A 6,193-nucleotide genomic window follows, 5' to 3' on the forward strand; every position below is an offset into this window, starting at 1 on the left:
CTGCTCCAGCACCCAGGGCTGCATACGGGTAGGTCCATGCGGCTTCTCCTCGGGGGTGTCTTGCAGGAAGTGAGCCTTGCCAACTGAAGTAGGGAACTAGCTAAGGCAGCTGCACCCTGGTCCGACCATCACAAAGCAAGAGACCCGAGAACTAGAAAGGTTAACCCCACATGTGTTTATTGGCCAGATTGGCACAATAAACTTTAACAACATCACCGATCCATTTCATCTCACTAGTATCTAGAAAATAATCTTTATTCACTCTATTTCATTATTGATTACTTCCAATTTTCCTGGATTCATACTTCACACATTCCATGCTCTAATTATTAATGGATGTTTGCAGCACTTTCTTCTCATTTTGAGATGTATCCCTTCAGTAAATGGCGATCCTGGAAGCTTTACTCCACGCAGATCATGATATTCAGCTCTACATTCCTCAGTCATATTTGAGTGCCTTCTAAGTCAAGCAGTTCATCTTCTAGGATTATATATAAATTATGCTGCTATTTATAACGTTTTCAGCAGCTAGTTCCTCAGAAGTGGACAATCTCTTCCTTTTATCTAGTCTGTTGTTTTTCTGGAAAATCTACTAAAACCCATTTTTCTTCGGTGGCCCTGCAAACAAGCCACTGTAGTATGACAAACGGACCGTGGGAATAGGTAAATGCTGGAAGACTCTTGGAATTCCCCAAGCAAGATGAATAGATACAGTGAATCTCACTTTAAGAGAAACAAAAATGTCACTCACCGCCATCAAGTGAATTCCAACTCACAGTGGGCTCGCAGAGGAGCACTGGCCCGTGACTTTCTGAGTTATACATCTTCACAGGAATAGAACATTGCATCTTTCTCCCCTGGAGCACCAGGTGGTTCTGAACTGCTGACCTTTTAGTCAGCAGCTCAACTTGTAGCCTATTACACAACCAGGCTACCACAGAGGGATACTAAGCCTCAATTAGGGTTAGTAACTTGTCAACCAGTAGACAAGCTGGGATCTACACCTGCATGTGTTTAGAATATCCACTCTACGTTCTCTCTACTACATCACACCATCTCTGACCCTTTCTTTTTCTTAAAGAAAATATATTATCTACTCTTATTAAGATAAGTACAATTTAGGATTTTAAGCCTTGCCAGACCTTTTATTTCCCCTTCATATTTACGTTGCATTGGATTCTAAGTTAGATTATTAAAAGTTGGCAAAGGTTAATTACCTAAGCCAGTACCCTGTCTCCCTTCCCTTTCATTGATTACTGATGGAGCAATAGTCCCGAGCAATATTTTTCCTGGAAAAGAAAAACAACAACAAAGAGGGCTACAGTGGGGATATTGATAATAGCAGACAAACTATTGGAGAAATTCACTTTGAAATGAAAAGATTATATGGATAGAATGAGTTGAATAGTCCATAGATTTATACTTTTATACTAAACCTCGCATATCCTTTCTTAGAAATCTTTTAATTGCTAACCCATTGTTATGTTCTCTTGGTTGAGACCACATCTCATCTTTTAATAATAGTTAAAGTTAAGAAAAGAAGAACTTAGCATGAGGTTATGTATTTGGTAAGTTCTTACAAACAATGGGAACCCTGGTGACACCGTGAGTTAGGCATTGGGCTGCACCAGAGAGATGAGGCTCTATGCACATGCAAAGATTTACCGTCTCAGGCAGGGGCCTTTTGAAGCCGTTGTCTTACTGGGTTGCATAGGGTCACTATGAGCTGGAATCCACTATCAGAGGGTGGTATTGGGGTTTAAATCCTACGACCAATAAAAAATTAGAAAAAACTTAAGTTTTTAACAAAGCAGGAAAATTGAGGGACCTTAGTGCCATCAAAAAAGCAGAGATTCCTCTGTACCTGCCTCCCCGCACTTAGAACCTCCTCGCTGCAGGAGAAGATAGGGGCCAAAACGCGAGGGGCTCTCTACGGTGGCTGGCACTTTGGACATTGAAAGGAGGCAAGCACATCCCTGCAAAGCTCAAAAGAAAGCAAGCCTCCTTGGCTTTCTGGTGTCTAGAGAATAAATTTGGTTGCTAGAGCCAAAGGGGAAAAAATAACAGGAAGTGGAAGTTATAGTTCATATTTGTATTTATGTTTATTTTTAGTAAAGATGAAAACAACAGAAGCTAAAAAATAATTGCTAGTAATGGAATTTTTTAGACAACTCATATTTGGTAGAAATTCTAAGGGGAAAATTTAAATCCACTCGTAAGTGAAAGACATGTGTGAACTGTCTCCAAGTATGAATCCGACAGTACATTTACTTTAGTTAACTTGTGTAATTTAATACAAAGTTGTAATATTCCAACTTGGCCATATTTGTGAACCCGGATATTTACTCATTATCATTGAGCCAGATGCCAAAAGGAATTCTCTGAATTTGCGTAATATGTTCTCTGTTAGCTATAATCATTGCCTATCTAGTATTTTAATGACACCTGAGAAGAATAGTCTTTGAATCAATGCTCTGTAGCTGTGTAAAGAAATTATCAAAGAAGTAGAACAACCTGAAAACATTTCAGAACCTCTTCAGTTGTGTGCCAGATGTCTTGGCCACTAATTAATTAATTATAAAATAGTCACTGAACGTTGATCATGTGCTAGTCATTAATGAAAATGCATTAGTACATATGACCACACTGGCTGCAACAGTTCTGGGTATAGTGTAAAGGTATATATGAGAGGGCTTCAAAAGCTTTGGGGAAAACAGAATGAAAATAAAGTGGCATTTTGAAGTCACCCATATACACCCCGCTGCCGCTGAGTAGATTCTGATTCACAAGGACACCACATAGGGTTTCTATAACTCTGTATGAAGGCAGAATGGAGAGCCTGGATCACCAACCTTGCACTTAGCAGGCCAATGTTCACAACACCTGTGTGATAATACTACAGGGCTCCTTTAATTCATGCATACACACACGTGTGTGTATACCAACCAAAATAACCCACTGCTATCAAGCCTGTTCTGACTATGGCAACCCTATAGGATAGCGTATAACTGCACCTTTATGTTTCCAAGGCTGTAAATATTTACAGGAACAAAAAGCGTCATCTTTCTCCCCAGAAACAACTAGTAGATTTGAACTTCCACCCTGTGGTTAGCAGCCCAATGCGTAATCCACTACGCAACTAGGGCTCATATATACAAGCACACACATGGAAACAGATACTGATATAATCACATTAAAATGCTGACTTCGAATTTTTAGATTTTGTTCTTCCTTTTCCCACATTGCACCCAGGTCCCCAAACTGCCTGCTCCCTCTGTCTTCTCCTCTTCCGTCCGCCTCCTTCACCCCTTCGCCTCCTTTCTCCATTGCCCAGCGTATGTGCCATCCATGCTACAGCTACTGTACATACAATCCAAAGTGAATTTAAAAAGGATTGAGTTTGTTGCATAGATGTTGAAGATGACAATAGTTTTGTTTTATTAAATCAAGATTTCTAATTAAGTCAGTTGTCAACTCCCAACATAGCCTTCCCAGAACCTATGTTAAATTAATCATGCATTGTTGTCTTGTGTGGGGAGAGCTGTTTTTATTTGGGGGGGATGTAATAAGTTGGTCCTGCAGCTAGCTAAAATCCCACCTGACCTCCTACAGCCACACCCCTTCTGAAGCTGTCTGAGTCATCAAAGCACTGAGAGTCAGTCGCTAATCAGCTAATCACTAATCAGCAAGGAGGAGGAAGAGAGATGAGAGACCAGGTTCAAAGATGTGACTTTGCCTTCTCGGAAGCTTCGACCCACTGAAGCTGCTCAGGAGTGCCTAACAGTCTCCGGGGCTAGAGGACTTTACCAAAAGACCATTGAAGACAAAGAAAAAAGTGAAGCTTTGATTATAGGAGCTATCGATAGAGCAGCAAGCATAAATCAGACAAGCAAATACGCAGATAACCAAGTGTATGATTTCATGGCGAGACTATTAACCTCAGTATTCGTATTTCCTTAAATGTATTGCCCGACATTCATGACACCAACTCACTTCCATCCAGAAAGTTCAACACATGCCGCCCTATCAGACAACATCAAAACCCTTTGGGTTTTCGAGATGTTAGATCTTTACTGGAGCAGAAAGTCCCATCTTTCTCCCTCAGGGCAGCTAGTGGGCTCAAACTGCTGACTCAGGAGTGGTTAGCAGCCCAGAACTTAACTCACTGCCCCACCAGCACTCCAGCCCAGAGGACTTATAACTCGTGAACTTAATTAATGAAGATGACAAGTGATCTCACAAGGCTGTTGGATCCTCCATCAGAGAGGAGCAGTAACTGTCTAGTTAAATCCTAAACACATGGTAAAAGTATTAAATTATATTAGGTACATCATTATTCTTGTCAGTCCACCTCTGTGGTGATAGACTGTAAGAAAAATAAGTGAAAACCAGTCTTCTCTCACCCTGCAGTCAGTAACAATTCTGATAAAACAGCTATCTCAGAGGCCCCAACAGACTTGGAAACAAACACCTGAAGAGAGTAATATGAAACTAATACAGCCGTTTTCATTCTTAACATGTGAAATAATTCTTTCACGTATTCAGAAACTACCAAATTCACATTATGAAAACTATGACATTCTGAAGAATTTAGTTTGTGCTTTATCAGTATCTAAGGCATTTGTAGGATGGAAACCACTGGCAAACACGATTGCTTTAATAACTTCTTGTTCTATCAGTACATGGGGTTCATAAAATAGCAGATGTGTGTCTATGATCCATCCATCCGGCCATGGCAGGTCCACATAAGAAAACTATTCATGAAAGTGACCACTGACATGATTTACTGCTGACTTCAACCCACCCGTTTAGTCTTCGGTAGCTGGGAAGTTCTATGAGCACCAAATGAAATGCTGGAACAGACACTGCCAGTTGAGGTTTTTCAAAAATCCCTGATTAACCAAATAAAGCAAAACACAAATACCTTGGGCAATCGCGGGATGTTGGCTCGAACCCTTAGGCGTGCACTTTGTTACCTCCAAAACCCAGGCGTCCTACCCAGGCTTACGATATCAATCTGAAATGCACAACTCCTACAAAACGCAAAGCGTTGCAAAAATTAAGCACATAGAAAACGACTGCATGAACAATCCAGAAAATGCCTAAAAAACATAATCCTAACCCCACTGCTGTGTTTCCAGTTGCTGTAAATAGGAGCCCCCAGTTTTGTCAAGAAGGCAAGGCTGGAAACCTGATCCTCTCCCCTGTCTGGGGCCCCGCCGTCTGAATCCTAGAAATAGCGACCTGCAGAGAGGCAACCAGAGCCAGGGCACCGGCGCTTTTGGTGGCCGAAAAGTGTTAGATCACAACCGACAGCTTACAGTTAGTGTTTTTCATGCTATTTGCACAAAAGACACGGACTCACTTACTCCGAAGGCAGTGTTCCTCCCCTAGCCGAAGCACGCCGGGCGCTGCACAGATTATTTTTAGGGAGGTGGGAGATCAGCTGCTGCCTCCTATCGAGTTTCTAAATTGCACAAACCGTCTGCGGCTGGGCGGACACGGCGACTCCAGCCGAGGCAGGAAACTGGGCAGAAGCCCCGCGCGCAGCGCCTGGGATAGGAGACCCTCCCCACCCCCGCTGGACGCGCGGAGTCCACCAGCCCAAGTGGTGTGCGTGCCCCCAACTTCATTAGTCACTGACACTTGCAATGGGGTTCAGCGATTCACCAGAGTCGCTTGCAGTCATTTGGGTGCAGGCACGTCCTTCCCCCGAGCTTTTGCATTAGCCAGATAAGGAATCGCATTGGGGTTTCACTTTCCTCCCAGCTGGCGGACTGGGCAGCTAGTGGGCTCCTCTGGGCAGAGGAACCGGGCGCCCCGCGGAATTCGTGCTGGGGAAAGGTCTCACCAGGGCAACATGGGCTCAAGCCGAACATCCACCTCCCTCCACCAGAGCCCCGGAAACCTGGGTGGGTCCCTGCTCCTGAGTCTCTGCTGAGTGAAGGGCGACCCTTCCCCAGCGCCCCCCAAAGAAGGACTTTGGTCCCCAAGGGCAGCACAGCTCCCCCTCCTCCTGCTGCTAGCCTGAGAAGTGACTCTCCAGGGACAGAGTATGTAAAATACGATCATCCCCCTGAGCCCACCCCCCCGCCCCCCAGGTAGCATTTGGCCTGGACACGCAGGAAATCTTTTGCATTAGCACCCAGTTTTTTTCTCAAGGGCATGTTCTGAGTCAGCTTGCACTGGCGGT

At 43.7% G+C, this 6,193-nt stretch overlaps 1 protein-coding gene across 1 annotated transcript in view; it reads right to left on the reverse strand.

The window, feature by feature from the left end:
• The window catches only part of ABCC9 (ATP binding cassette subfamily C member 9), a 142,792-nt gene extending 137,266 nt beyond the window's left edge, over positions 1-5,526 (reverse strand). The window contains exon 1 of the mRNA XM_045288405.1: positions 5,370-5,526. The gene's annotated coding sequence lies outside the window, so the exon portion shown is untranslated. The remainder of the gene's footprint in view (positions 1-5,369) is intronic.
• Between the last annotated feature and the right edge of the window lie 667 nt (positions 5,527-6,193).

The sequence above is a fragment of the Echinops telfairi genome, unplaced genomic scaffold, assembly GCF_000313985.2.
Source record: "Echinops telfairi isolate 266 unplaced genomic scaffold, ASM31398v2 ScPeMD7_21;HRSCAF=78, whole genome shotgun sequence".
Taxonomy (NCBI): domain Eukaryota; kingdom Metazoa; phylum Chordata; class Mammalia; order Afrosoricida; family Tenrecidae; genus Echinops; species Echinops telfairi.